The 25,394-nt window shown below is 41.1% G+C and overlaps 1 long non-coding RNA gene across 1 annotated transcript; it reads left to right on the top strand.

The window, feature by feature from the left end:
• Window positions 1–12,231: 12,231 nt before the first annotated feature.
• On the top strand, window positions 12,232–23,119 carry LOC141572656 (uncharacterized). The gene is made up of 3 exons (XR_012497976.1): window positions 12,232–12,370; window positions 19,058–19,126; window positions 20,503–23,119. It is a non-coding gene; the product is annotated as an uncharacterized LOC141572656 (long non-coding RNA).
• The last annotated feature ends 2,275 nt before the right edge of the window (window positions 23,120–25,394 follow it).

Genomic DNA, 25,394 nt, shown 5'->3' with positions numbered 1-25,394 from the left:
TGTTTGCCAACCTGGAAGTTCTCCGAGTCCTAGATTTTTATGGAGGCTTCATTACGTAAGTACTATTGATTACATTGTTGGCCATTGCTGATTAACTCAACCTCCAGCTCCTCGCCCCTCCCCAGGGGGTTAGGAGCAGTGTCCTGAAAGTTTCAACTCTCCAATCACAGGGTTGGTTCCTATGGCAACCAGCCCCCATGCAGAAGTTACCTAGGGGGTCCATTAGTCACCTCATTAGCATAAATTCAGGTATGGTTGAAAGGGGCTTGTTATGAATAAAGGATACTCTAGTCACTCAGGAAATCCCAAGGGTTTTAGAAGCTCTTTTGTCAGGAATCAAGGATGAAGACTAAATATATGTATTTCTTTTTTTTTTTTTTTTCTTTTATTAAATTTATTGGGGTGACAATTGTTAGTAAAATTACATAGATTTCAGGTGTACAATTCTGTATTACATCATCTATAAATCCCATTGTGTGTTCATCACCCAGAGTCAGTTCTCCTTCCATCACCATATATTCGATCCCCCTTACCCTCATCTCCCACCCCCCACCCCCCGCCGTATTTCTTATTATATCATAATATCACACCTTCTCCTTATTTGCTGAAAGTGTGAGTGCCACCTGTGCCATCTTTTAAAAGTGGTCCCAGTGAACATTTAGCATTTGCCATTATTTTGCACTCCTTTGTTAGGTCAGGGACCCACCTGAGAACCTACTTAAAAACTGTGGACCATCATCCCATCCAAAAATGCACTTATGTACACACACATACGTGCACAATTGTGCATGCAATCCGAGGGGCTCGCAGACCACTGAAACCTGTAGTCTCCAGGTAAGAATCTCTGTCCCCATGTGTTCAGCAGACAAGTGTTGTCTGCAGGCCATGGAGAACTGAGACAAAATTCTATCACTTCTACATTATTAAGGGAAAGGAAGAGAAAGTATGAAATAAATTTCAATGAGGAATTCTTACGGATTTTTGAAAGGTTTTAATGGTAAGATTAACAATAAAAAGCTCTGTGTGTATGCATCATAAAATGCTGTATAAATTTAAAGGATTCAATCTCTATTTGTGTATAGAATACGATAGAAAGCTAAAAGTGGAGGAGCATCGCTGGCCCTCCTCATTAGTTGGCCTTTGCTGGACAAGCTTTTAAGGCAGTAGGCATTGTTTCAGGTCCTACAATGTGCCAGCCATCGTGTTGGCACCTGGGAGGAAGGAGAAAGATCATGAGGACAATTGCCCTGGAGGGAAGTTTACGGCTTAGGGGAGAGGAAGATGGGAGAGGAACAGATGCATAGACGAGTATATTAAAAAAACACACACACTAATGAAAAGAGCTAATGATGTGTTAAAATAGACTTGTGGAAAAGCTATAGAGAAAGGAGGTGGCATGTTGTGGGGACAGAGTCCCAGAGAGCAATTCCCAGGCTCTCGATCACACATGGAAAGGTGCTGGCTCAGGTTGTAGATGGCCATCAGCTGTTACCAGTTAGCCATCAGCCACGCATATAACTGCCGTGGCTACGCAAGTGGAGTTGTTGGTTGGCAGAGGAGCGCGGATGGCAGCTAGCAAGTGGGGTTGGGTGGTTGGCAGAGAAGCAGATGGCGGGTTGCAGCTAGCAAGTTGGTTGGTTGGTTGGTTGGTTGGTTGGTTGGTTGGTTGGTTGGTTGGGTGGTTGGTTGGTTGGCAGAGAAGCAGCTGGCAGATTGCGGCTCCTGCTTTCCGTATCTCCAACCAAGCCGCCAGCAAGAATATAGTGGTATGACCACTCTATCTATGGCTCTGTGGGTGTTCTTTTTTGGCCTCACCATATCCTGTGTTCTTATGCGGGAAGCAAGATCAGAGATCCTGCATGACACATGGCATAGCGAGCAGGGTACAACGTTGGCCAGAATCCCCAAAGGAGTAATGGAGCAGTTTATACCTGTGAAAGCTCAGCTTAGGAAGCATGTGAGAAGTGGCACCGGGAGCAGGAAATGCAATCTGCCTTGGAGAAATGTGACCCCTCGGTGAATTGGTGTTCCTCTCGAGCCTCCAGATGACACGCCTTCCTGTTGGCCATGGCAGGCGTCGCCTTCCTTTTGGTGGTCTGCTGCTGTTGTGGGCTCCAGGGGTGGTAGACATCTTGCACTGAGGCCACCAGCCACTCGGATACCTAGCATGGCAAGCAAGGTTCTGGCCAGGTAAGAATGATGTCTGACTCTGGGCAGGAGGACATGTGGTCCCCACACAGTGTGTGGTGCCTGGTGGCCACTGTTCTCCAGAGTTGGACTCCCATGGAGGGGTGGGAGGACATGGATGGTTCTCTAACCAGCATAGGCTGTTGAAAGCAAAGGTCCTTGTGGCCGTGTGGGCTGGAAAGTGCTTGCTGGGGTGGCCCAGATGTGGGACTTGTGGTCCCAGGAGGAAATGCTTGCTGAGTCCTTGGTGGAAGAGGTAGATGAGGTCGGGGTCGTCTCTCACCCCCAGGTTGGGGAGGACTTGGAGTCCTCGCACTGCGGGAAGGGCACATGTTGTGAGGCCAATGCACAGCCCTGGCTAATGACTGTGGACTATGGGGAAGTGCCTTCCATCCCTAATTTAATGGACCGCTTGACTGTTTGCTTGGGGATGTACCACCATGTAGTGGAACTGGCGGATGTTTGCTTCCTGTGTCCTCTCCCAGCCACCAGCAAGACTGTAGTGCAGGAAGACCCCTTGTTGGGGTGCAGGCAGATGTTTACTTCCTCTATGTCGACTGGCCGCCGTCGAGAATATGTAAGCACTTTGGCTGTGCCCAGAGAGACTGGTGGTACCCTAGGAAACCCTGGCTGTGCCCAGAAAGTTGGTGGACATCCAGGGACACCCCCGGGACATTACTTGAACTGGACTGAAACTTTTTCTCGTGATCTGGGTTCCTGACACAGGGCCCCTTGCGGAAGACGCTTGTCATGTAGATTGTGAGGTGAGAACCTGTAGGGGTGGAGTGTGGGGACAGAGTCCCAGAGAGTAGTTTCCAGGCTCTCGGCCTCACATGGAAAGATGCTGGCTCAGGTAGTAGATGGTCATCAGCTGTGATCAGGTAGCCATTAGCTGTGGCCAGTTAGCCATTAGCATGAATATAACTGCCATGGTTACGCAAGTGGGGTTGTTGGTTGGCAGAGAAGCGCGGATTGCAGCTAGTAAGTTGGTTGGTTGGTTGACAGAGAAGCAGACAGCAGATTGCGGCTCCTGCTTCCTGTGTCTCCAACCCAGCCACCAGCGAGACTATAGTGGTATGACTCCCCTATCCATGGCTCTGTGGGTGTTCCTTTCTGGCCTCACCATATCCTGTGTTCTTATGTGGAGAGCAGGATCAGAGACCCTGCATGACAAACATAAAAGAAGCCCTGAAGAATGAGACGATGTTCAGGCAAAAGTTTCTTTTCTTTTTTTACCATCTTTTTAGTTTCAGGAAGAGAGAGTTCCTGGGTTCTTCTACCCACCCCCACTAGTCTTATCACCTGGGCCTAGTACTAGCTATTCCCAAAAGAGAAAAGGCCAAAGTGCGTACAGTCTTCTCTCCAGTAATAAATAGAAGTGGCTAACATGTGCCGGGAACTCTGCCAAGTGTTTTCCAACTGTTATCTCTAATTCTGACAACAACAAAATGGTGGTGAACGTTAGCCCCACTTTATTGAGGAAACTTGCCATGGCCACACAGCCAGAAAGTGGCTAAGTCAGGACTGAAGCTGACTCTATCTTCAAAACCCACTTTCTTTCCTCTGTGCCACATGGCTGCTGTGGGCATCATGATGTTGTGTGGCAGTACACACACACACACACACACACACACACACACACACACACACAGCAGACATTGAATCCTTGGTTAGTGAGCAAATCAAAGAAAAGAACAAAAGAGAAAGTTCCCAGTAGGAGCAGCCACTGGGGAGCCTGTCCCTGCATCCTGCAGAATGATTTCTCTTCCTTGCTCATGCCATATCAGCAGTCAGACCCCAGCGTGCAGAGCAACACTCCCCAAACCCAGAAGAAACGGCCCCCTCTCACCAGAAGCTAAACCTCCAGCTCAGGTGCATTCATTCATCAAGTGCTGACTGAGGAGCAGCTCCCGGGCTCCGGGCTCCACTTCAGCAGCACGGGGGCCTTTCTGTCAGAAGGTGTCTTCTTTATTTTTGTTTAGCTTTTCTGTGGCTTCATTTTTTTCCCCTTTTTTGTTTGTTTGCTTGTTTTCCTATGGAAAATTTCTAACATAAACAAAAAGAGAGAGAATGGTATAATGAAACCCCATGATTCTATGACCCAGCTGCAACCATTGGTAACTCATGGTTAATCTTGGTTTATCACTAATCCCTCTCTGGATTATTCTGAAAGAGACCATATCATCATATCATTGTCATCCATAAAGATTTCAGTGTAGTAGTTCCCCCTTTATCCTTGGTTTCTATTTCCATGGTTTCAGTTACCCATGGTCAACCGCAGTCTGAAAATGAAAATGTTAAATGGAAAATTCCAGAAATAAACAATTCATAAGTTTTCAATTGCGTGCTGTTCTGAGTAGTGTGAGGAAGTCTCTTGCCATCTGACTCCCCCCCCACCCAGGATATGAATCATCCCTTTGTCCAGTGTCTCCACTCTGTATAGGCTCCCCATCTGTTAGTCACTTGGTAGCCATCTCAGTTCTCAGATCAGCTATCACCGTATCACAGGGCTTGTATTCAAGTCTCCCTTATTTTACTTACTATGGCCCCAAAGCACAAAAGTAGGGATGCTGGCAATTTGGATATGCCAAAGAGAAGCTGTGAAGTGCTTCCTTTAAGTGAAAAGATATTATGTATGTAGGAAAAATATAGGGCCCAATAGTATTCATGGTTTCAGGTTTCCACTAGAGGTCTTGGACGTATCACCCCATGGGTAAGGGGGGACTACTGTATGCTTCTTAAATCCCTCCTATTCCATGGATTTCTCCTCCTTATAGTTAATTTGTTGAAGACGCTGGACCATTTATCACATGGAACCTCTCACAATTTGAATTTTGGTGATTGCACCCAGTGGTATCATTCAACACATTCCCCATTTTTTACAACCTTTTCTCTAAACTAATACTGGACCTAGAGTAGTTGATCTGATACTGGTTTGCCACTTTGCCAAGACTACTTAATGACCGGTATTTCATCAGGAGGCACCTCATATCTGGTAATATCTGACTATTTTTGTCTTTTGATAGTCATTAATGATCAAAGTCCAAATTCATTAATTCACTAGCGATTGCAAAGTGGTGATATTTTAATCCTTCTATTCCTTTTTCATTTAATACCTGGGATATATCAGAAAGGGAAGCTTCCCCTGATCCCCTATGTGGTTAACCAAAGAGCTGTTTATCACTGGGAGGGTAAAATAATGATTTCTTTCTCTTTATTTACCAATTTGCAAAATAGTGAATGGATCCCTAGCAACTACCAAAGTTGACCAATAAGATTTGATTTTTTAAAAAATGTTATGAATTTATCATTTAAAACATATTTTGTGAGTCTCAATCCATGGAATTATATTGTCCCAGCTTTGGTTAGTGGGAGGCTCTTCAAGTTGTCTCCAGATGTGTCCTGCAGCGGTATGTTTGAGATGTTTGAGGACCACCCAGGGCAGAGCTGGGCCCCTCCCTTTTGATGTCACCCTATTGTCCTTAATAAGTTTTTTACTATCTAGTTTGTAATGTGATGTTCCAGGCTCATCTTGAACATTTCCTTCCCAGGACCCCAGATCTGGAATCAGCCATTTTTCCAAGGAGCCCTGGTTCCTTTTAGTGAATGGCATTTGCAGACCATATTCTGGGTATAAAGAATGCTTGCTTCTGAATCGGTGATGATTTCCAGAAATATTGTTCTTTATAAGAAAATATGAGTTCACACTGATATTTCTATTTCAAATTCAGGACTAATGACTTTCTACTTTATTGATCTTACATCCATACCTCCTTTCTCTCATGTCAAGAATCCTACTTTCCAAAACAACCAATGTAATTACTCATTGCTTTATCCCACCATATGTACAAAACAGTCTTAGAATAGCAATACCGACACTACCACGGTTCACATTTCATCACTAGAAACAATTTAAGGTTTTTTGTTTGGGTTGGTTTTTAAGGGGTATACCATCAGGGCTATCTAATCAAATTCCTGAGTTTTAAGGTCATTGAAATAGTTCCTAACTGTGTAATGATACCACCAACTTGGTAAACAAGTTTGTTTTATTTTGTCAAACATAAATTTGTCCTAAGATTTTTCTAATGTATTTACAAACTTCCTAAATAAATCTACCAAATAAGATACAGTATTCTGAAAGGTCAAGCTTCTGTCCCATTCCTCTCATTGTTTCCTTTCTCCTCTATTTATGTAACCTTTAAAAAAGTTATGGTCTATTGGGCGGCTGGTTGGCTCAATTGGTTGGAGCGCAGTGCTTATAACACCAAGGTCACTGGTTCGATTCTCACATGGGCCAGCAAGCTGCGCCCTCCACACTAGAGTGAAAACAAAAACTTGACTTGGAGCTGATGGGTCCTGGAAAAACACACTATTCCCCAATAAAGATTTAAAAATAAATTATGGTTTATCATTCTATTTTTTCCTATAATTAAGTAAGCATTTATAATATATTCATATCTCCCTCCCCAATGATAGCATACCCTAATAAATATCTTCACCTGTCATTTTACACATAACAATATATCCTGTTGATCGCTCCATATAGTATAGAAATACTCTTCCTTTTTCAGCTGCACAGTACTCCATTGTGTGTATGCACCCTGGCTCATTTCCCCAGCCCCCTGTTATAGCCATTGGTGATTTCCAGTCTTCTGCTACTATCAATAATGTTGCAGTGAATAGCCTTGTGCATATTACTTCATTTTTGAATTTTTGACCATGTGTCTTTAAGGATGGATTCCTAGAAATGAAATTTCCATGTAATTTTGTCCACGTAAAATTGCTAGGTAGTGCTACATTACCCAGGAAACTAATTTCTCTTGTGTATTGAATTACAGTTGTGGCACAATACAACAAAGGGGTTAGGACATGGAGGGAGGAAATTAAGACCTCCCTGAAGGGCTGACGTCAGCCTCTTTGCAGGAGGGACCCACCTTGACAGGTGATTTGTTCAGTGCTGCTAAGATGGTTAGGGTGCTTCTGACACCTCCTTGTAGGAGGGGCCCCTCCCAAATCCTTGGCAGAGACGGGGAACCACTTTACCTTTCTGGGCTCACTGCTTCTGTTGCCGCAGCCTGCCTCATGAGCTCGGTGAAAGGAAGTCAGTGGACATGTTAAAGCAAAAGGAGCCTCATAAAGTAAAAAGTTCTAGATAATTTATCATTATCAAAGTTCAGTCAGCTCTCTCCCTCAGGAAACTAAATTGAGATCAGGAGATGGTGCCATATGGCTTGCAGCTCTATGTTTGAAGAGGTCAACCCAGGGCAGAGCTGTCCACCTGGAAAGTTGGCAGTTCACATTTTTCTCAGAGCTGCTCGTTCAGCTTCTGATGATATCAAGGACCTTCTGGAGAGCAAGCAGCTGTTGTTTTTGAAGGTTTCTCTTCAGCAAGGCTGTGTCCGCATCTGCTGCAGGCACTGTCTGGTGAAATATAGATTTGCCCAGGCAGAAGCTATCCTCTCCACCAGACTTTGCCACTGGATTGTCACCGCGTGTGGAGAGACCTTGCTTTGCATACAAAGCTGTAAAATTTCCTGAAGATGGGGTTCCCGTTTGCATCACCACCCTGCTCCCCATAGTCTCTGAGATTAAGCAGCTGGGAAAACTAAAGCAATTCTAAAATGGGAATGTCCAAGTCTTTGTAAAGATTCACAGATGCATAGTTGTGACAAGAAACCCTTTGTAAAGTATAATGTAAAATATGATTATTGTTATTATTAGTCACTTGATAAGTGATTAACAAAGGATTAAACAAACGGTGGTGTGAAAAAAGTATGGTGGGAATAAGTGTTCCAGGAATTTAGATTTGTGTGGGGGAGGGGCCCCTGAAGAAGGGAGACAAGAGGATGGGAGGATTTGGCTATGACGGCCTATGGGAATGGGAGTGGGGAAATGTTCCAGGAAGGGAGAAACTGCACCAGCCACTCAACAAGCACTATTCATTTGCAGCAACATCCTTGTCAGAAGAGTTCTACAAGGAAATTGTGTGAAATAGGGTCCAAATGTAGCCAACATTGATCAAGAGTCCCTTTGTGCTGGGCACTGAGCTAAGTGCTTTACCTGGGAGACCTCATTTCAGCCTCATGACAGTCCCATGGGGCGGTTACTATTGTGATCATCCTCAGCTAACAGATCAAGAAATTGAGACACAGAGAGGTTAACTAACTTACCTGAAGGCTAGGGAGAGCCACACCATTCAGAGCTTTGCATATCACACTAGGACTTTGAACTCCCATAGGCAGAGGGGAGCAGCTGTAGGTTTTGGAGCAGAGGTGTGACATGGTAATACTGGTGCTTCAGAAAAAAACAATGTAATATCGTGGTTGGGAGTTTGGATTTTGGCACAAAACTACCTGGTTTTTAAAAATCCCAGTTTTGCTACTTGTTAGCTGTACAATTTTAGACATATTATTTAACTACTCTGTGCCTCAGTTTCCTCATCCATAAAATGGGGGTAATAAAAGCATCCAGCTTTTAGCGTTTTATGAAGAGTAAATAGATAATAAATGTAGAGCACTTAGAACACTGATGGCACTTGTGTATACGACAACTGTTAGCTATAACCAATATGTTAGCTATCTACTAGATGGACTGCAGAGAGGTCAGAGTCAGGGAGGCCACAGGAGGCCTGATCTGAAGCAGGGCTGCCTAGGGTGATGGCAACTGGAATGGGGAGTAAGACATTTTAAGATAAGATTCAATAGGATCTTAACTGGAAGTGTGGGGTAAAGAGTAATAGTGAATGGCTCTCATTAACTGGGAGGAAAGGTCTCCTGATAGCAACAGGTTATCTAGGAAAGAAACTAGTTTTGGGGGCAAGACCACATTTTTGGAAACATGGGAGGTGTAAAGAGGACCCTGGGTTCTATTGCCAGCTCTGCTACCAGGTGGCATTATCACCTTGGCAAAAGCCTCCTTCCTCCTCTGGGCCTGTTTTCCCATCAGAAAAATGAAGCGTTTACATTGAGGTCTCAAAATTTCCAACTTAGATATTTCCCAGTTTTGCTGGGAGTGCCCTACAGGGAGAATGATGCTGACAGCCTGGCTCTTAGGGTTTTTGAGGTTCAGAGGTAGGTGATAAGAGGAAGGCAGTAATATAAGAGGACCCCCATGTCCTTACTTTTCTTCATGCCCACTTACATGTTGTACTTCAGATTCCTGCACTAGCCCCCTCGGGTATGCTCTCCAAAATAGCCTGTCCTATAGATTCTGGCACCTCTCAAGAGATTCTGGGGACCCACCTCGAAGAAAGTCAAGTTCAATGTTTATTCAATTTAGCTGCTCTCTCTTCCATTTGATTAGTTCCTGTCTGGGCTTTGTTTTTTTGTACCAGATTAGAGAAGAAAAGGAAGGTTGTTTTTAAAGTTCACTACCCTAAGCACTGGCGTCAGAGACACAGCAAGTGAAACCGGAATCCTTGGTAGAGGTGGGAGCCCAGAAGAGCTTGTGTTTACCAAGAGAGTACACCTGAGGGGAGGGAGCATCACCTGCCCAGGTGTGTGCCTGGAACTGGCCTCAGGCAGGTGCACGCCTTCCATTCAGGATGGCTGTAGGAGAATGTGCCACTCTTCTTGAGAAGAGCTACATTTTGAAATAGTTTCACATAAAAGAAAATAGAATGACAAAACTGAGGCTGAATAATGAACATGTGAATGCATGACAGTCAACTTAGAAACAAACACCTGGGGAGACATTGTTTTCAAATACAATACCACTTACACAACACAGCAGAATAGTACTACATAGCAAGGTGTCCCCTCCTCCTTTTGTTTTAGCCAGCCTCTGTGCCTAAACCTGTTTCCTCAGGTTGTGACAATATTTAGAATTAAAGTTAGGAATTAAAAATTAATTCTAGCATATAGTGATTGATAGTCTTTTTATAAAAACTTTAGGGGCGGCCATTTAGCTCAGTTGGTTAGAGCGCGGTGCTCTTAACTACAAGGTTGCTGGTTCGATCCCCACGTGGGCCACTGTGAGCTGCGCCATCCACAACTAGATTGAAACAACTACTTGACTTGGAGCTGATGGGTCCTGGAAAAACACACTTAGAAAAAACAAAAAACAAAAAACTTTAATTCGTTCTCAAACTTAATGGTTAGAGGGAACTTGACATTAAGTAGGCTTCTTTCAGTTTACACAGAATCACCGCTGTTATTCAGGTCAGCAAATATTTATTGGGCATTTTTATTATGTTTTTAGTTTTTACTTAAATTTATCAGGGTCTCATTGGTTAAAAACACTATATATATTTCAGGCATACAATTTTATAATACAACATCTGTACACTCCACTGTGTGCTCAGCACCCAAAGGCTAGTCTCCTTCTGTCACCATGTATTTGACTCCCTTTACCCTATTCATCTTCCCCTCACCCCCTTCCTCTCTGGTAACCACATTCTGTTATCTGTGACCATGCGTTTGTTTGTTTGTTTTGTTCATTTGTTGTTTTTTGTTTTGTGTTCTACACATGGGTGAAATCATATGGTTCTCGTCCTTTTCCATGTGACTTATTTCACTTTAGCATGATACTCTCAAGATGCATTATTATTATTTATATTAAATTAGATCCTGTTTGTCAAAAGTATTTTATATGCCTAAAAGCACTCTGCGAAGATGTAATTATGTTTGGTGGATTCATAGACTCCAAAAATATCATGCCCCACATTTTTCAGATGGGGAAACTGAGGCCCTGGGAAGCAAAAAGACTTACGGATCCTCTTTCCCTATTTAAAATGAAAGCACCAGGCTCTGATGATTCAAGGAAATGAGACTTGCAAGTAATTTATAATCTAGCTCAAGAGAGAGGGCACTGAGAAATGAAACTCATGGTGTTTAATTTCTTGTTTATACTTCATTTGAATAGGGTGCCCTGGTGCCTCTGAAGGTGAGCTGGTGACATAGGAGCCCAAGTCTTCCAAGCAAGGCTGGAGAGACCGTAGAGGAACCTAAGTGAAAAGAGGGCACAGAAGTGACTGGACATACTGTGTTTCCCCGAAAATAAGACTGGGTCTTATATTAATTTTTGCTCCAAAAGACGCATTAGGGCTTATGTTCAGGAGATGTCATCCTGAAAAATCATGCTAGGGCTTATTTTCTCGTTAGGTCTTATTTTCGGGGAAACACAGTAGAAGTATATCCATGGCTCCCTGGAGAGATAGCAGGCTGCTGACGACTAACAATGACTGAAACCTAAAACAAGGGCCGAATCTCTATAAACCTCTATGGGAGAGGCTTTGGGGATCCCCTTTTAACCAGCACCCACAGGCAACTTCAATGATTGGCTAAGTATCAAGACAGAAAACATGGTGAAAGAGTGAGAGATGGTGAGTGAGGGGAGATGTGGGGAGAACCCATCCTTTGGTTAAGTCATTCCACTGAAGTCAATCTCAGTGAAACAATCAGAAATTTGGACAACATGTTCCAGAATTATTTATCATTGCCTCTGTTCTCTCCATTTTTCTCTCCATCCCATTGCATTAGTCACATGGAATACTTGTAGTTCCCACAAACATGCTGCATACTCTCTCATGGCCTTTACACATATGCCTTTATATAATATAGGCCTTTATATATATATATATATATATATATATATATATATATATATATATATATATATATATATAGTGCATCTTTGTGTCACCTCCTAAAAGCATTTCTATCACTAAATGGTTTGGGCTGAATTGAATTCATGTGTTGAGGCCCAGCTTCCAATGTGTCAGAATGTGACTGTGTTTGGAAACAGGGCTATTAAAGCAGTGATTGTGTTAAGAGGAGACCCTTAGGGTGGACTCTGATCCAATCTGAAAAATGAGATGTGGAAGCACAGACACTGGATAAGCAAGCACACAGAGAAAAGACCATCTGAAGACACAGTGAGGTGGGGACCAAATCAGGGAGGAGACCTCGGAAGAAACCAACCTGCTGACACCTTCAGCTGGGCTTCCAGCCTCCAGAACTATGAGAAAATCCATTTCTGTTTTTGCGTTGAGCCACCAGTCTGTGGTACTTTGTAAGCCCTTTCCTCTTTGGGTTACTACAACTCCTTGTGCCTCCTTTTGTTGCCTTATATTAAACGTAGATGTCTGCTTCCCAGTCACTTTCCTTCCACCATTTGAGTTCCTGGAGGTCTCGACTTATTCATGTTAGTTCCTCAAACCAGCCCAGTGCCTGACTCTTGAAAGGTAAGAGTTCAATAAATGCAGAATTAATTAATTAGTATAAATGAAAGCAATACAAATAATGAACAATAAGGAACTGGATACGCGAATTATAGCATATTCATATAACTAAAACAAGGCTTACAATCAATTTTGAATAATGTGGGGGAAAATCTTATGCTCTTACAGTAAGTGGGGGGAAAGTGGGATAACAGATTCTACCTTCAGGATGAGCACAATTATATTGAAATGAATCAAAAGTGACTGAAAAACTATGGAAAATGTTCACAGTGCCTCATCCGGATAGTGGCATTATGGATGTTTGTCTTTGTTAGTGCTTCCTATTTCAGAAATTTGTACCGCTGGTCTTTCCTATTGAAAGTCTTCCTTACGTCCCCAGGAAGTCTCCACAACAATCTGTCCTTACCTCCTTTGTTGCATCTCTCTTTCTGTATTTCAGTTTCCTGGTTCCTTATTTCTGTTTTGCTAGCCTAAACTGTAAACTCCTTGGAACGGGAGCAGTGTTTTTCTACCATTGTTTCTCCAGTGGTTGGCATATTCTAAAACAGACAGTAGTCGTTCATTAAATAGTTCTTCAATGAATGACCGCAACAACAACCACAAAAAACGTGGCTTTTTTTTTTTTAAGGAACTCATTAAACGTCTTTTTTTTATGTCTGGCAATCCAGAAATATGTGAGCAGAGGTGATGATTTGTCAATATGAATAGAGTCCAGTAATGATTCAGGTAACCTTGTGTCAAATAAAGGGATGAGATGGGCCCACAAGGAAGAGAGTTTTGTGATTCGAGAAAACATTCTGAAAGGCTCAGTTGTGAAACATGCTGAGGATGAAGAAAGAAAACCTGGCCACATTTTGTCAGAATTTTTCCAAGTCCCTTACCAGTCAGTCCATTTATTTGTTCATACAACTTGAGGTCACGGTAAGATAATACACCATGTTTGCAATGAAAAGTTACTAGCAAAACACATGGAGTGTTCAGCTGCCCCAAGTTAACAGTTTTTCCTCTCAGAGTTTAGCCTCAGTTTCTGGTGAAATTCGGCAATGAATGCCCACATCCACCCTTGTAGATGAGTGTGGACCCATCTCCATAAATACGTACTAGATCAGGGTCTGCTTTGAAAGTTTAAAAACCACAGAGTGACTGTTTATGGAACCCACTACAGAGCCCCACAGTGGCCTCAGCCCTCTGGATTCATCTTAGCTTCACTCACACACTCAGAACAAGGTGAAACCCAGTGGGCCTAAAGCAAAGGCGGGATCTTAGCAAAACACAGCTGCAAGTTTCAGCTTGTGTGTAAATGTTACTCTGCCTCGTGCACATGCCATTTTCTGATTTGCTTGGCTCTGAAAGCTAAGCTTTCGGGCTTTAAACTTAATCCAGGCAGACCTGAATTGATGCCTCTTAATTATGCCTGTGATGTCGTAAATCAACACCCTATTAGGAAGTCATTCACGTATTAAACATTTAGGAACTTATTACAAGAAAATTGCAACATGTAACCCCTCAGGCGGGAAGATATGTTTCCTGTACAGAGCAGGGCTCCCCGACATTGGGCAAGACGGGGCTGAGCTACTGGTCATATCCCCATTCATATGTTTCATCAATCCCAAAGCTTAAATCCAACCTTTCAAATAATGAAAACACCCACCCAGTATAACCCTCTACCCCACTTTTGTTTTTTGTGTGTGTTTTTTTTGTTTTCTTTTTTGCCTCTTTGTGGTCCTCTTTATCAAGACAAGTTGAAATTAAGTCCTGATTTGCAGAGAGCAAAAATTTCCAATACTGAGTATTTTCTTTTACTGCTCTGGACATTTGAGATATACCAGCAAATTAAGCAAAGATCTCTGCCCTTGTGGAACTTATATTCCAATGGGGGAAATTAACAATAAACAAAAGCAGAATAAACAAGAAAATCGTATAGGGTGTTGGAAGGTGACAGGGGATATGGAAAAAGTAATCAGTAGGACCAAGTATTGTTGGGGTGGTGGCGGAGGGAGTTGCAGTATTAAACAGGTGGTGAGTCACATGGAAAGACCTGAGCAGACATGAAGACGGTGGGCCAGTTAGCCAAGCAGATACTTGGAGGAAGAGCATTGCAAGAAGGAACACAGAGCAAAGGCCCTAAGGGGGGAGGTGCTGGTTATGTCCAAAGAACCCCAAGGAGACCATGTGGCAGGTGAAGAGTGAATCGGGTAGGGTAATAGGAGGGGATAGCAGAGAAGGAAGCGGGAGGGGAAGAGGGTCAGGTTGGCTGTGTAGCCTGCACAAGGACGTTTGTTGGCTTTTGGAGTCTACACAGAAACTGGAAGAGGTCAAGTGACTGACAGACAAGACTGGTTCTTGGAATCAGATCTGGACTTTGCCTCTCCCTCTACCACTAAGTTAATTGCCTGACCTTGGACAAGGCCTATTTCAGAGCTTTTGTCTCCAGGGTTGAATTAGAACATTCCTAAGGCTCCTTTTAGTTCTAAGATCCTATGACTTTAGGCAGCCATCTCCAACCTGTGATTTGAGCAGCAAGGAAATATCTCAAAGTCCAAAAATCTCACACATTGGCAGCCACCAGACCTAAAATCTCCAGATAAGCCTCAAGGTTTCAGGCTTTCTGGAGTCATGGGGCCCTTCTGAAAATATTGGACAAGAGCTATAGAACTTCTCCCCTGAAAAATGTAGAGCTACGTCGCACACAAGATGTTACTCACAGCTGTTGGGAGTTTATAGAGTCCTTGAAACATCAACATGGGCCACCCAACCCAAAGCGATCTGTGGGTAACTCTTTAAGAATCAGTACATTAAGGAGGCTTGTTAATTTCCCCTCAACTTTCCATTATGAAAATAGTTCGTACATTCAGAAAAATCAAAAGAATAGTACATCAAACTTCTATGCATCTTCCATTTAAATTTCTTTAAAAGTTAATATTTTACTATTTATTGTAACATTTTACTATTTATTCTATCTATCTATCTATCTATCTATCTATCTATCTATCTATCTATCTATCTATCTATCTATCTTTGTCGTTGACCCATTTGAAAATTGCAGATATCATGGTACTTTATTCCAAAATACTTTCTGCAAGTATCTCTTAAGAATAATCTCCTCATGATACCACAGCACCATTATCATATCTAAGAAAACTAAAACTGATTCCACAATCTCATATCCAGTCTAAATTCAAAATGCCCTTCATTCTAAGAATTCCTTTTACATATTCCCAAGATTCTAATCAAGGTTCTCACATTGCATTTGATTGTTATGTTTTGTTGGTCTATTTTATTCTAAAATAATCCCTCTGTGGTTTTGTTTTCTGATTGTTTATTTTTCAAGATACTGACTTTTTGGAAGAGTTCAGACCAGTTGTCTTGTAGAATGTCCCCACTTCTGGATTTGATTGATTGTTCCCTATTAGTGTCTAACTCATTTCTCTACCCTCTACATTCCCTATAAACAGGAAGTTAACTCTAATGGAAACTGTGAGTTTTAATTGAAGTACAGTGCAATCTGGGAGGGGGTGTCCATTTTCTAGGTATTGACTAGATTAAATGCTATTTTAGGTGTTGGCACTTTAGAAGATCATCTTTGGCCTTATAGTACTCCATGCCTCATGGGAGGTGTACAAGGGAGGTGGACATGGTTATATATGAAGAGGAGAGAGAGGCAAGCTTTCCACAGCAGGGAGAGGAGCAGCACTGAATTTGGAATTTAGCCCTGGAGTTGATTGTTTTCATTCCATGGCCCTTGGTTTTCACCATGTAAAAATTGGAATAATAATAATTTCCTTTTCAATGGATTATTGGGCTCAAATGAAATAATAGATCAGAAAATTCTTTCTTTGTAAAATGAGAAGATCTACATGGAAGCATCTCCGCTTCAGGGATTGACACCAAGTGCAGAGATGTCCTTGATTCATCTCAAGTGAGCAAAGTATCTATATCTATCTATCTATCTATCTATCTATCTATCTATCTATCTATCTATCTATCTATCACCTATCCATCCAGAGTGATGAATTTCTGACACTTCTCAAGAGTTACTGGAAAGAATGGTGAGGGTCAGTTTCTCAATGATTTAATGCAGCGGATCTCAATCAGGGGCAATTTTGTCCTGCAGGGGACATTTGGCAATCTCTGAATACATTTTAGGTTGTTAAACTGGGAAGTTGCTACTGACATTTAGTGAGTGGAGGCCAAGATTCTCCTAACTATCCTTCAATGCACAGGACAGCTTCTCTCCTGCCCCACCACCCCCGGCACACACAAAATTATCTAGCTCAAAATGTCAATAGTGCCAATATAGAAAAACCTTGATTTAATTTAATGTAAGGTACAGTTAAATATTGAATCTTAGTCCAAAATCCTGGACCAATCCTTCAAATAAATATTGAGATTTGGGGTGACTTACACCAAAATTCCGTGCCATAAAATAGCAAATTATGAATAAAGGAAGAAAACCAGAAAGAAAAAATGGTGATACAAATATGTTAAAATCATTGCAATCAGCATTATTGTTTTGGTTCAACTGAGCTTTCTCCAAGGTTAAAAAGAAGTTACAATCAGTTCTATAGTTTTGATTATCAGAAAGGGTAATTCCTAAGGGACATTGCTTTTCTTAAATTCAACCTAAAGTTTTCATAAAGTTTTTTTTTTTTCAAATGTGCTTTTTTTTCCCCCGGGACCCATCAGCTCCAAGTCAAGTAGTGGTTTCAATCTAGTTGTGGAGGGCACAGCTCACAGTGGCCCATGTGGGGATCGAACTGGCAACCTTGTTGTTAAGAGCACCACGTTCTAACCAACTGAGCTAACTGGCCGTCCCCATGAAGTATTTTACAATCAGGAAATAATGAGTGATGTGTTGATGGGATGGGCAATAGTCTCAGTGTTTTGTTTTGTTTTTCAGTCTCAGTGTTTGGGCAAAAAATGCAGAAGTAAGCTTCATACGGCTGTTTATTATAGCAACTTAGAAACAAACTGTAGGGAAGCTATTTAGATGAACCTGTTAGGGGGATGCTATGAGGCACTAGATTAATATGATTCCATTTGGAGCCTTCTGGTTGCCTAATTTGATGAAAGAATTGAATTATGGTACCTGGAAGTATATAAGGTTTAAGTAAAGGCACAGCTGAACCATAGCCCGGAGGCTTTATGTTATTTAAAATCCTTTGTAAATACACAATTTTTAGAAATAACAACTTTGTGAAGATATTATTTACAGCTATAAAAATCACCTTTTTAAAGTGTACAAGTCAGTGGTTTATAGCGTATTCACAGAGTTGTATAACCATCACCACTATCTCATTTCAGAATATTTTTGTAACCCCAAAAGGCAACCCTGTATTCACTGGCATTCACTCACTCTTCATCCCCTCCCCCCACGCCTTATGCCTGGCAAACACTACTCTATGGATTTCCATGTTCTAGACGTTTCATATAAATGGAGTCATATAACATGTGACTGACTTCTTTTACTTAGCATATTGTTTTCAAGATTCATGTAACATGTATCATGTTCTAACATGTTATCAATATTTCACTTTTGAATTGCCAAATAATATTCCATTGTAGGATATACTACATATTGTTTATTCACTCATCAGATGATGCACATTTGGATGGTTTCCATTTTTTGTTGTTGTTGTTATTGTGAGTAATGCTGCTATGAACTTTGTTATTAACGTTTTTATCATGAAATGGTATTGAATTTTGTCAAATACTAGTTTTGCATCTATTGATATGATCATGTGGTTTTTGTCCTTTATTCTATTAACATGGTGTAGTACCTTTACTGATTTGCATATGTAAAACTAACCTTTACATTCTTAGGATGAGTCCTACTTGGTCACGGTGCAAAATTCTTTTTATATGTAACTGCACTTGGTTTGCTAGTCGTTTTTTAAAGATATTTGTGTTAAGATTCATAAGGGATATTTCTTGTGATGTCTTTTTTTTTTTTTTTTTTGGTTATTAGGTGAATAGTGATTTTATAGAATGAGCTGGAAAGTTTTCCCTTTTATTTTTTGGAAGAGTTTGTGAAGAACTGGTTTTCTTCTTTACATGTTTGTAGAACAGATCACTGAAGTCACCTGATCCTGAGCTTTTCTTTGTGGGAAGTTTTTATTATTATTATTATTATTATTATTATTAATTCAACCTCTTTACTTGTTATAGATCTATTTAGATTTTTTTTCTGCTTAAGTCAGTTTTGGTAGTTTGTGTCTTTCTAGGAATGTATCCATCTTGTCTGGATTTCTAATTTGTTGGCATACAATTATTCATAGTATTTCTTTACAATTCTTTTTATTTCTGTAAGGTCAGTAATGAGGTGCTCTTTCATTCTTAATTTTAGTAACTTGAGTCCTCTCTCTTTTATTTTGGTCACTTAGCTAAAGGTTTGTCAATGTTGTTGAAATTTTCCAAGAATCAAATTTTGGTTACATCAATTTTCTCTGCTGCTTTTATATTCTCTATTCAATTTGTTTCTACTCTAATCTTTATTATTTCTGTCTTTTGTAAATGTACTATTAAATGTTTGCACAATATTCCATATGTGGATGTGTTATAAATTATATTCCAATTTTGCTGACTATCTTTGGAGCTTTAGGTTTTCCCTTCTTCCATTTTCCCCCAGTATAAAAGATATCAAAGTGACCATATCTATATAAGCATTTTCTGTTTCAATTTCTTGTATAGGGTAATAGAGGAGAAATGGCTTTGGAGGGACACTCTCGTTCTTCAACTTACCTAGCTATGTGACCTTGGGTAAGTCACTCATGTTTGAGTTTCTTCATTGGCAATGTGGGAATATTAATACCTTCCTAGGTACCTAGGTTATATTATTAGGGTTCTATAATTAAAATATCTAGGGCAGAGGATGTGAACATTTCTAAAGAAACTTGATACATAAAGGAATATTTTAAAATTAGTCCTTCTTATAAAAAATAAGAAAAGGAAATAAATATATATATGGAAGGAGTCACTACCAAAGTTCCAAAATAGGTATTTGGAGGATGTGGTCATTTTTGTGTATCAAGTTGGCTAGGCCATATCTCCAGTTCTTCAAACACTAATCTAGTTGTTGCTATAAAGGTACTCATATCTTGTAGATACGGTTACATTCCATAATCACTTGACTTTTAAGTAAGGGAAATTATTCTAAAAATGTGGGTAGGCTAATCCAATCATTTGAAAGGTCTTAAGAGTAGAGCTGAGGCTTCTCTGAAGAAATTCATCTGAGAATTCTAGTCGGCCCTTCCTGAAGACATACATGCCTTACATATTTCAGCCTTGCCGAGCCAGTCCTCACAATTGTATAGGTCAATCCATTACAATAAATCTCTTTATATCTCCTCCAGATTCTAATTCTCTGGTTGGTCCCTGACTTTTACAAAGCAGGCCAAATTTACTGAGAAAAATGTTAAGAATTCTAAACTTCCTTCTCCCACATTTATTAAAACTATAGGCTCATTTATTCAATATTTGTTGAGTAACTACTACCTGGAGGTTATTGTTCTGGTTGCTGGGGTTATAGGAATGAGCAACATCAAGAAAGTTCCTGACTTCGTGGAGATTACATATCAACAATAACAATTATTGACCACCTACTACTGTGGCCACATGTTGTGGGGGATAAAAAAGGTGAATACAACTCTGCCTTCTCTATTGGAGCTTGTAATTAGTCGGTGAATATTTGAATGGGTAGAAGGAGGGTGGAGCTGGACATGATTTTTGTTTGTGGGAACGTGTAATTTCTCATGAAAAGATAAAATCAAGTATTTTAGGAACCTGAAAAACCTATTAGGTACGACTTGAAGGAATGTTGGAGATCTTTAGGGTCCTGAGTCTGCCTCAAATTTATGTACGAGTATATTTAAAAAACGAAACTAAGTTTATACATTTATTTAAAGATACCTGCCCTCCCCCCACCCCCGCCCAGAAAAAACACACACATAAATTTAAAAGATTATAAAAGAAACTTTTAGTAAAACCCAAGAGGTTTCACTTTGGTAGTCGGCTGGTGATATGAGCTACTTAAATGTATTTAAGGAGTGTAGTGACAAAGAACAACGTGGAAACAGCAAGATTTTTCTAGTGATCTCCACATTGAAACCTTGCTCTCTTTTATTCTGTGCCTGCAGCTGTTGTGGAATTTGCGAAACCTCGAGCTGTTTGGACTCTGCTTGCCAGACTGGATTAGATTACGGGTAACCTCGTGGTGGAGGCGTGTTTTTGGATCAACTCACTTTTGAAATGTTTGTGAGAGAAATTCTATGGCGATGGGACATCCACATGGGAGCTTTATCAGCATTGCCTTAATTTACCAATTCTGGTGAGGCATCTTTGCTTTGAGAAAAAAACAAAAACAAAAACAAAACAAGAAGAGCAAATGGGTTCTTTTTCTTTACACGGAAGCAACTATCTTTATCAAACAGCTTTATGGTGGTTTTGAGATATTGATCCGTGGTTTATAGTGCAATGAAAATCTGCTGACCTGAGTGAGGCAGTCAGGAGCCAGTAAGACTGACAATCCTTTCACTGAGCAATTCTTTTTTGTTGCCAGGAGTGCAAAGGAGACTTTGGACCACCTGTAGCTGGATTTGTTCATCATTTGCTCTAGAAGCCAGAACTGCCAGATCTGAAAATAGGTCACAAGTGACTAGCAGTCCCTGTGAGGCTTACAGGAAGTAGCTGCAAAGGTTAGGGAAAGTTTTTAACTACTAGTATATAGGAAGCCAGTCAATGATAGTTTGAGGAGTTTCTCTGCTTGGCATCTGAAATAGCCACATGGTGGAGCTGCCAGGGAGTCAGATGACAGGTATGGAGACATGAACCTGATGCCTGAGCCCCATAAAAGAGGTACCTTTGCTCTACTGTGCAAAAAAACCCATGTCGATATAGAGGAATGATCCTGCAGGAATCAAGGGATGATCGTAAGGGATTTACAGCATTAACTTCAGAAACCCAGTACAATATCCCCAAGTAGAAAGTCAGGGTTGGGATGAACAACCTCTGAATTAATTCCAACCCTGAGATGTTGGGATCCCATGAAGTCAGATATATGTTTCTGTTAATACACATTTTCATGGATCATTTGTTACTGAAATTTAATGCTAGTTCACTGACATAATTGTTATAGTACAGATGTTAGGGTACAGTTAAATCTTGACATTATTTTTTACTTGTATTATTGGCACAGAATCCAACTTCAAAGCCAGCTTGAACCTGGGGCCTACTAGGCTCCTAGTAATAACTATTGTCTCATTCTATATGAACAGGGAGGACACCATAGAGCAGGTGTCAGCCAACTTTTTCTGTGAAGGGCCAGATAGTAAATATTTTGGGCTTTGTAGGTCATATGGTCTCTGTTACAACTGGTCAACTCTGCCATTGTAACACAAAAACAGCCATGGTAATGTGTAAATGAATGAGCACGGCTGTGTTCCAATACACCTCTATTTATAAAAATAATCGGCTGGCTTTGACTTGGGGCTCTAGAGGGTAAAAGCATGGACTTTGGAGCCAGGTTCATACCTTGGTTCTATTACTTGCTAGCTGTGTGGCCTTGGAGAAGTTAGTTAACTTCTCTGTGCTTTGATCTTTTCATTTCTAGATTGATAATAGTACTTACGCCACAGTGTTGTTATAAGATTAAATAAGTACGTTTGTAAAGTACTGAACAGTTCCTAGCAGATAGTAAGTGCATATAAGTGTTTGTTAGATAATCAACCATTTTGTGAGGTGGGTAATATTACTCCCATTAAAATTGAAGTTCTAAGAAAGAAATACTCTACTTCAAAGAAGGCTAAGCTTTGAATCTCATTTTCCCAGCTCTGGTACAATTGCTCTTTACTCATCAGAGGTGAAATCATTACATCTAAACATAGGGAAATTTCTTATAACAGTGTATGAGTCAGGCCTCACCCCCTAAAACCATCAGTTAAAGGGCTGCTTGTATTTTTCCTCTCCCCGTCCACAGTAGGAGTTACTACAAGCAGCAGCGTGCTGGAGCTGGTTTATGTCAGCTTATTAGAACAGACTGCTAAATTTTCAGGAATTTTGTGAGCAGCTTAAACTGTTGATAGCTTGAAATTGTCTGTGGTGGGAGTATTTACACCACGAAATTGGCAGGTGCTGCCTTCCTCTTGGAAGACTCGCTTACTAGCACATGACTGGCTGTATGTCAACAGTGAGCACTCCTCCAGCAGGAACCCTATGTCCTAAATAAAGAGCTGGTAAACAATATTCAGTGGCACGTGACGCACCACATCCCAGGGCACGGTGGCCTGAGAAGAATGCTGGGCCACTGGCTATTGCTTTGTGGCAGAGACCAAAAAAAAAATTTAAATAAATAAATATTACATTGCTTAGCAACACAAACTACTCAGTGTTGGCCCCTGGACTCTGATTTCTAGACATCTGACTCACAGCTTTGCTCCCTGTTCCTGTTCCAACACACACACACACACACACACACACTTGTGAGAGAGAGAGATAAATTGACAGAGAGAGAGACAGACACACCTTCATGGTTCAAGCTAAATAGGGACAGACAGCTTAGGAGGAGCTAAAGGAAAGAGAGCTTGTTAGGCAAACACCATAATCAAAGTACTTTTAAGGGCCACTTTTTTCTAGGAAAGGCAGTGAGTGCTGTGGTATTTTTTTCAGTTTCATCTGGAAACAGAGAGATAATAATAGTACCTACTTCCTAGGATTATTCTAAAGATTTAATGATCTAATACATTTAAAACTTCCTCAGTTTCTTTATAAAAAATACAGATAATAGTAACCGCTACTTTTAGTATTGGCATTGTTGAAAATATTCAGAACTGTAAAAAACAACATGAATATGACATAGACTCATGGAAGACACAAACACTATACAGTGTCAATAAACAGACACTAGTGATTCAAGGTTGTAAATGATGGGAAAAAGATGCACGGAAGAGAGATTCTCAGCGTGGGAGCCAGGGAAAGCATTTGATGTTTGATTGTAGTTCATTCATTCACTTATTCATTCGTCAGACTACAAACATTTGAGCATGTCAAGTGTGCCAGGCTTCATCCCGTGCTGGGTCTATAGTGATAAATCAACTCAGTCTCTGCCAGTAGCAGCAAGAAATTGCTTGGGGGGGACGGAGAGGAGAAACTATGTGCCCCTTCCCCATAATTCCCAAAGTCCGTCTCCCCACTTACAAAATGGACAACTGATACTTTTCCAATCTTAATAAATGCCATGCAAACACAGCCTCAAGACAAATACTCATTTCCTCTTCCAAAAGGATTGCCACTTTTTAAGACCCTTCTAGAAAAATTCTGGAGCTACAGGTGGTCCCCATCATTACAGAGCCCAGAGGCAGGTGTTAAATACAATCATAAACTCACAAGTAATTAAAATTATAGTAATAGTTATAAAGAAAATAAATGGAAGTCATCAGAAAATAAAGAATGAGTGTCTGAGGAACGCCTTTTTCAAGAACTGGTGGATGCCCATTTAAGACCAGAGCTGAAATTTGTAAGAGCCAGGCAAGGAAAAAAGGGAAGAGAAAAAAAGGTTTTGCAAAGGCCCTGAGGCAGGGAAGAGCTTGATGTGTTTGAGGAACTGAAAGAAGGTCCACTGTGGTTGGAAGGAGGTAAGGTAGGGAAGAAAATCTGGGTGAGAGGAGCCGGGTCGGGGTGGGGGGTGGGGTGGATGAGTGCCAGTGAAGGAGGAGGATGGGCAGGACATAAACAACAGTGGACCTTGCAGGTCATAGAAGTTCACATTTTATTCTCAGTGAAATGGGAAGCACTTGAAAGCCTTCATGGAGAACTACGCTCCAAGTCACACTCAGTAATACACTCTGGCTGCTGTGTGAGAATGGATTGGAAGCAGTGAAGAGTGAAAGTGGGAAATCAGTTGGGGACTAAGGCAGTAGTTCCAGGTGATAAACAGAGGCAGCTTGGATTATTCTAGTGGCAGTACAGAGACATGTGGAAGGATTTGAAATGGATTTCGTATTAGATTGGAAAGAATGACTCCAAGATGTCTGGCTTGAGCAGCTAGATGGGTAGTGCCTTTTGTGAAGGTTGAGAAGGCTGAGAAAGGAGCCGGTGTAGAGAAGTAGGGCAAGAGTTGAGTTTTGGGTAAGTGAATGTATGAAGTAGCGGAGAGTCGTCATGTGAAGGTGAGAGGGAAGTATGGCTCAGGGACACTGAAGAGAGACCTGGGCTGTGGGTATTAGTAACCATGGAGAGTACTGATGTCCATACACATCTTAGCTTCAGCCATGGGGATGAGGTCAGCTGGGGGAGCGCATGTGAATCAGGGCTCTTAGCCTTTTTTTGGGTCCCAGACGCCTTTGAGAAGCTGATGAACGCTCTACTTCTTCCTTTAAAAGTACCTGCATTCAAGTTTAAGGAATTTATAAACCCCCTAAAGCCCATCCAAAACTCTTGTAACATTGATAAATAACAGATATAAAAAAACAACAATGAAACTGGTGTAGAGAGAGAAATGGGTCTTGGACTGAGCCCTGGGGAATAGTACCATTTAGAGAATAGAGGAAGCATCCACAATAGGTTGAGAAGGAGTGGAAAAAAAAAAAGAGGAAGAATTCCAAAAGAGAGTTATCAAAATATTTTAAGAATGGGAGCTAAATGCTGCTGAGAGAGCTAGAAAGAATGTCCACTGGTGTTGGCCACAGCAGTGACCTTTGGGAGGCCTAGGATAGTATTTGTGAAGGGTTAGCTCTCTCAGCAGGAAGCATTGATTGATCCTCTGCAAAAACTGGAGGGAGAGAGACACGGAACGCAGGTGTGGGGTAATGTGCAGATTTGTGAGTGTTCCCTCTTGACAATCTGCATTTTCTCAGTGAAATAAGAGGTAAGGTGATGGTGAGACGGGAGGTCATGCAAGGATGGAGCTTTTGAGGATGGAGGAAGTGTGAAGTAGTCTTTGTGGCAAGTAAAGTTAGAGCTTACTGGAGGGTTGTTGTCTATTTGCTGTCTATTCACTGGGAGGGTTGTGATCATGGGTGGGTCTTGAAGGAAT

Source organism: Rhinolophus sinicus, linkage group LG01, assembly GCF_036562045.2.
Source record: "Rhinolophus sinicus isolate RSC01 linkage group LG01, ASM3656204v1, whole genome shotgun sequence".
Taxonomy (NCBI): domain Eukaryota; kingdom Metazoa; phylum Chordata; class Mammalia; order Chiroptera; family Rhinolophidae; genus Rhinolophus; species Rhinolophus sinicus.
This window is presented reverse-complemented; position numbering and strand designations above follow the sequence as displayed.